General features: G+C 41.2%; 1 long non-coding RNA gene across 1 annotated transcript; it reads right to left on the reverse strand.

Moving 5' to 3' along the window:
- Nucleotides 1-264: 264 nt before the first annotated feature.
- Nucleotides 265-6,940, reverse strand: LOC145450617 (uncharacterized). Its single transcript, XR_013918540.1, has 3 exons — nt 6,783-6,940; nt 6,025-6,129; nt 265-369 (listed from the first exon to the last, which is right to left on the reverse strand). It is a non-coding gene; the product is annotated as an uncharacterized LOC145450617 (long non-coding RNA).
- Nucleotides 6,941-7,295: the final 355 nt, after the last annotated feature.

Genomic DNA, 7,295 nt, shown 5'->3' on the forward strand with positions numbered 1-7,295 from the left:
AAACTGTAAATAGTAAACCATAAGTAAGTTACAAATTAGAGCAAAGTAGAAGTAGATTCATTTGAGTAGGTAGATTACTTCAACTAGAGAAAATTACCTGAGTACTTAGAAAAAGTAAAGGTGTACTTCGTTGCTAACCAACTTTGGTTGAAACAGCGTTCATTTGCCCGTGATTTGTGTGAATTGAAGCGTATAGCACGGGACGTGCCTCGGAATCCTTATAATGACTTCTGACTAACTGACAACAATTGCGCGAAGAAAGAATTTGAGCAAGTTGCAAGTTTATTTTAGGTACACAAATACATTAATTATGGTAAGTTTCGAGATCTGATTCGTGCAGGACTCAAGTTATCCACTCCGATTGCAAACCTGAAAAGAGAAAAAAGATTTACACATAAATACACAAAATGTTTGGTATGATAATTGCAGCTGCCTCTGATTTTCCAGCTACGGAAAACGGTTCTAGTTGCAATACGTACGATCGCGGGTCGGATTTTGTGAAAACGATGCTCCCCATATAGAAATACGAACTTGGATTCGTGTGCTCTGCACGCAAGAAATTTGTTTCTGGTACGCTTGGGCGATTACAATATCTTTATACTATGCCAGTGCTTTTAAACCCAAGGTACGCAATTGTGCGAATGAAAAAATTTGCACTGCGAATGGCGAAGGTGGTACGAATGGTGCGAAAGAATTAGTATGAGTGCGGATGAAAATCGTAAATATTTGTTAATTTTTATGACGTGGAATAATTCAAATAAACCTAATAGGAAATTCAAGGGCAGTGTCTTCACAACCTTTGTAATTGCGACGAAACTGTAAAAACTTGTTTGACTTACGACTCACCACTAATCGTAGCTTTGAAAATAACTTTGTCTCTCACAATCCGTAGTGAATTGATATTTTCGCGCTATAATTATTACGTAACCAAAGCCTGGTTTGAAAGCCAGTGTAGTGGCAGACATACAGTGTGTCAGCCCGTCTGTGCCGGCGACAAACTGAAAAAATGACTTCAAATTGACTTTCTGGTGTCTTTCGCTGAACAATCATCATATTTTCGTATTAAATGTTCGATTATCGCGAGGCACGATGATAGTAATAAATACCATCATTACAGACTCACATCTGAAAGTTACTGTAACGCACATTTTGACCCCTTCAAGGTTTATTAATGTATGAACCGTAAAGGGTATAAATTTGGGTCGACAAGTTGCCAGAGCTATCTGGTAATATGTATGTAATATTTGTTGAATTTATTGCAAAAAATGCTTCGATAATTTTTACAGATCCATGGTCACTGTGTTGGGTACTCTAGCCAATAAGCGAGACACGCAAAAAATATGGTCGTGATATCGTGATAAGATTTGACCGACTGGTTTTTCTGGAAAACATGGTAGAAGACCGTTGGGATGAACTGGTGTGGGTGAGCAACGCGCGAGTTCAGGCTTATGAGACTCATTCATTACGAGGCTAACCACTTCTGCGTCGGGGCACATGAAGACGTCAAGTTTTGGCAGACAAACCGCTGATAAAATGCGTTCCCATAAACATAAAGCGACGATGAAACCTTGGCCACAAAATGACCGATGCTGGATGGCCAAACTTTTCGATACGGATATGCTACGATGTCGGCACGGAATAGTCCCGTTCTTGCCATCTGAGTTGACGGTAGTTACTGTAGTACAACTGCGACACGCAGAGGAGTTTAATTCACCATAATTTTAAATCGCGTATACCTCAGAACATAAGCTGGAGCAACGTATGATAAGGTAGTGAGCTATAACGTGCCTAATCTCCTTGATCGTTTTGGACCTTATTTTACAAGACATAAGGCAAAAGCCTCAACACAAACATGTGAGTTTTACACCCTTTCGACAAACTTGAGCCGCGGTGACATTTGTGTCAGCTCTCAAAAACGATTTCTGCCCGCAAGCATGATTCACTCGCGAAAAATATGCTGCATTTTGGATAGGAGTACAGAACTGATTTTAAGACCTGGCCATCCGCAAGCACTAATAGACGTTCTTTTACAAAACCTAACAACTTGTTTGGCCGAGAATTGTTTTAGTAAAATAGCTGAAACCAAAACGAGCGAAAAAAAGTTGCCTTTTTAATGAGACAGTTGATAACTTAAGCCACATAGTAGCCAATTTGTTGCACAATCCGAACAAAATGTTAAGTATCTTCATCTTCGTTTTGTATAACAATTTTCGGTTAGTTTGTGGGAATTAAATTTATTTTACAAAATAAGTGCGAATGTAGCTCGAAAAGGTTGAAAAGCACTGCTGTAATGTAAATTTTTACCCCTTCAAGGGTTATTAAAGCATGGTCCGCAAAGGGTATAATTTTGGGTCGACACGGTACCAGAGCCATAGGTGCCGAGTTACGGGGTGGCATAATTATGGGGTGGCGGCCACCCCATACAAAATGCTTAAACGCCCGCCGTCTGTGCTGTCAATTAGCGAGTCTGTGATTATCGCGTAAATGCCAACTATTTACTATTAACCGATAAGCGCGCGACTAATTGTATACGCAGCTTAAACAAGTTCTTAACGGCCAAATAAATTGTAATCCGTGATTAGTAATCATACAATCGAAGCGACCCTGTTTACGACGTCGATTTCGACAAGCGTGCTCTGAGAAACACCAGCTATCTCTACCGGACGAGCGAGTTCACGTTCTACTTCTCTCAATTAAATTGTATTTGCACACATATTCGTTTACAAAATAATTCTTGAGTTAGTTTCGTGATAGCCTTTTTAATTGGTCCGCGAAATAGGAAAGTGTGTTTGTGTATGCCTGCGAATTGAAAGTCATTCCTGCGCCAAGTCTGCATATTCAACTGCAAAGAATTGTCGCGACGTCAGACTCGGAACTCCATTGTGCCATACGCAAGTTGAGGAATTACTGATTAGATGCGCGCTTTCTCGTTTGTTATCATCTCTAGGCTACTAATTCTTGTCTGCTTTACACACTCGTATTCCCTCGAAGACACTTATCAGTGTTTGATCTGTTATTAACACTGTGCATTGTGCAGTGCACGGCGTTGAATTATGTTGTCAAATATTGATGCAACAAGAGATTCTCGGTGGCGGGAATTATGAATTTATTCGATTATTTTGAGCGGGAACTTTTTAAGTTTCAATAAACTTCATTGCTGGACGGACTCTATCGGGCACAACTATGTCGCGGATCGAATTTCAAACCATCGGGATTTGTATTTCTATTGATAAGGTTGCGGCATGTGCACTGTGCAGCCATAATGCTCCAGCACAGGGGCGGGCAACTTCTCCACTCGGCGGGCCGGATATAGGAAAATTATGTACTTGGCGGGCCGGATTGCTGAATCGATACATTATTCGCCCATCTATCCACATACAAGGAATAAATCGTATTTAATGAATGTATTTTAACGACAGCAATGTCACTTCAAAGCAATTTCTCGTCGATAATGGCGAAGACAATGTGGATTTGAGAAAAACATTGTCATACAGACGCCGCCATGTCTGCTTCTCTCTGATCAATCAACGCACGGTGCAATCCCTAATTAAGATTTTAAGACGTTCCATAAGTCCGGTAATCCTAATTTACCAAGATATCAATTCATTAGGGTTGACTTATAAGGTGACGAGATAGCGTCGTTGTTCAACTGTGTGGCCTAATTAATCTCGATATATAATTCATGCGGCCCGTCCTCTACGAAATTTGAAAAGTGGCCTGCGACGCGTTTTGAGTTGGCGACCCCTGGCACAAGCGGTGACTTACAAAAGCCTAGAAGTGTGCCGTGCTACAAGTAGGGGGTTACGGAATCAAAAATAAGAAATATCAGCCTGGTGTAAATGACTGACCAATGACCATTGTAGTCAACAAAATCATGATTTTACCACAGACGACATTAGGGTTGACTGCATCGTAAATGCCGATAATGCAATTCTTTTCGTTTCGACGAACTTACGCGTAAGCTCCACTCTCGCAACGCTGCGCTGCGCATGCGCATACACGTATATAATAACATGCAGTCACTAAAATTTGGCGTAGTAAGCAAGTAGTGGGGAATCTCGACAGACTGGGGCCGCGGGCCACATTATCATGTAATACGGAAAACTGTCCGCGGGCCTGAAAAAATCCCTTCGCGGGCCGGATTCGGCCCGGGGGCCGTATGTTGCCCGCCCCTGCTCTAGCAGCAATAACACCTGGATAATTAAAATCGCACCATTTCACGATAAAATTCGACTGGCTGATCGGGACTTGCGTCTGCCGTAGGTCCCGGGCTGAATAACCAACGCGTTGTCGGTATCAAAACCCTAGGTGCGTAGCCAGTGAGTTTCTCGTTCAAAACTAGAAATCCAGTCCTTTTGAAATGCCAATTCACTAATTCGTATTATCAATGCTGCGTACTGAAAATGAGTGAGAATCATTTGTATGCGAAATGGGTCATCGATGTCTCATTGGTACCATCGGCGGTGGTATGATTTAACGCCCTCGCATGCAGGCCTACTACCGTCTGCAGAATCACTTTCGCCAAACAAACAATCTCTGAGTGTAATATTGTTAGTGTTTATGTATCTTTTTGATTAAAACTTATGCCCACGTCGGAAGAAATTGTGCTCGTTGTCATTGCCGAATCTGGGTATTTTGGTAGGTATGACTAGCGCACCCTGTAATTGTAATTATTGAAGGTTTGCGGCATGTCTGCGATTTCGTTATCAGCGCAACCTTGCCGGCCGATTATACAGTCCGATAAAATTGATCACTACTATGTATTTCGCACAGCGTACTGATGCTAATTTCAGCAAACTGACGATCCTTATTAGATGTACAAATTCGACCTCACCGCTAGAAACGTAGATTTCATCGCGCGCTCTGAGAAACACCATCTCCTATCGCGATTTGACGACCAAATATACGTTCACCTTCTACAAATTAAAGTGCATTATTTGCATCGATGATGGCCGCAAGCCGCGTTTAAAATATTTTGTGAACCATTTTTGTGATAAATATTTTCGTAACGCGAAGTTGAACAGTGTTTTATTGTGTGTGCCTGCTAGTTAGAATTTATTCCAGTGCCCATATTATTAATCCAATTATGCTTTGCGAACGTAAATCGGGAAATGCAGCAATGTAGTCAAAATCGATGTTTTAATCACCAACCAATTGTCGCGATGCGAGCTGCTTTAATACTAAGTAAAAACCCATTGCGTTGGCGGTAAGGAATAATTACTGATTGGCCGCGCGCGTTTGTAATCATCATTCTTGCCTGTCTTTGGTGTTCCAGAATTGTCGCGCCGTGTTACTGCTCAGTCCAGCGACGAATGCCGAGTGCGTGACAATCAATGACCTACTTTCGCAATCATTTCAGCGGGAGATCGCGTCGCGTTACACTGTGTGATGCGATATGCGTGTACAGAATAATCTCGCTAATTGGCCCCGCGTAACACTGATAACACGGCTTGTTGAATTGCAACTGAATATTAGCGTCAGAATGGTCATTTCAAAAGGAAGCGGTTTTGCGTTTCAAAATGTGGGGGTTTCGACACCCCCTTTTGAACCGGTTTCGACACCCCCCTTTTGAAACGCAAAACCGCTTCCTGGGGGTTTCGACACCCCCTGGCTACGCGCCTGCCGCCACCCCATGCAAAAATAAAAGTCGGCGCTTATGACCAGAGCTATCTGTTTATATGCAGGCTATGTAATATTTGTTGAATTTATTTCAAAAAGATCCTGCGATAGTTTTCTACACATTCAAATTCGCTGTGTTGGACCGTGCTGCAAGTCGGCAGCTATGGAATGAAAATGACGAAAATTGACCTGGTGTAAATGACCATAAACACCATGAATACCATAAACAACAATCTTCTCTAAAATTCCGAGATTCATTCCGTTGTCAGGTGATGAAACTGCTAACTTGTGCAATTGTTCCGAAATGTAATGCACGATCATGATGAGCTGGAATAGCTATCGGAACCTTGAGTTTTCATTATCGCAACAAAAGCACGGATACGTGATACAACACGACAGTCTTACTTATTCTTTAACAGTAGTCGCAGCTCAATTTGCAAAGAGGTCGCAGAACCTGGCAAGGAATTGATTTCGGATCGGTGGGACAATTTTTATAAGCGTCGACGCATACTGTAAAGGAAGAAAGACCAAGTATCAGTACGGACTCATCACGACCAAGTACAGTAAAGCCTGGACATGAATAAATATACCGAGTGAGTAATCGGCATGTCATTCATGACGAAGAAAAATTCAACAGTGCTGGTTTCTTTTCATATAATTTACACTGCGAATATAGTCGGAATAAGCACCAATGACGTTGCCGCTACCTTAGAGCCCCCACCTAATGAGAAATATATAGAGCATTAAGCTTCATCCACATGAGCATTAGGATTAGAAACTACCTTTTTGTAATACCAATGTTCCAGAGTGGACGTTGTACGTGGTAACGGTCATTATAAACCCTGAATTATAATTAAATAAGTCAGCGGGCAAGATTCAATTTCTCGTAGAGATAACGCGTATTGTATTTGGAGTCGAATCAAACCTACTCGTTAGGAACAGGATGGAAGAAAAGGATGCAATGCTTTGTCCTCACGACTGGCATAAATGAAATTTCACAACCAAATCAATGAAATTCATGATAACAAAATTGCATTAGATATGCTACGATATCATACACTTATGGCCATGCGTAATCACAAAGTTTAAATTATTCTTCGTTTGTAGAACGGTTTATTGTCTTTTTACCAGTAATCGTCTCATTATATCCCTAATAAACTTACACGCTGTCGCATTCTCCACAGACGATGCCAGAAGAAACATGGCCCCGACGAACGAAAGTAGCATAATTTTATTTGCGGAAAGCATCTTCAGTTTTTGATATCGCAAATTCCAGTCTGATAAAAATAATATATATATACATATATATATAGCATTAAACTAAGTCATCTCCAACAAAATTCATTCTTAACCAAGTAAGAGAACTACGTAGTTGACTGAATGCATGCACATTGCACAAGCTCTTTCTGCGTCGCTTCCTCAAGTCGCAAATAATTTTTAAGTGACTTCTGTACTATAATCTGCGAGGGTGTCGGCGGTACTCAAAACATGTGATTACATTCTTCGTGTCAGTTTCTAAGTATAAAAGTGTTTGTGAATTATTTTTGTCGACTGAATATAGTTAATTGAATAGTGTTTTCAAATTGAAATAAGCCAGAATATTTTCGGCTGTCACTTGCCAGAGGTAATCGTTAGCGACTGGTGGAGAATCGGAACGTTGCTCTGCAAGTTACCAT

The sequence above is a fragment of the Botryllus schlosseri genome, chromosome 11 (assembly GCF_051294905.1).
Source record: "Botryllus schlosseri isolate E-star chromosome 11, Bs_hap1, whole genome shotgun sequence".
Taxonomy (NCBI): Eukaryota; Metazoa; Chordata; class Ascidiacea; order Stolidobranchia; family Styelidae; genus Botryllus; species Botryllus schlosseri.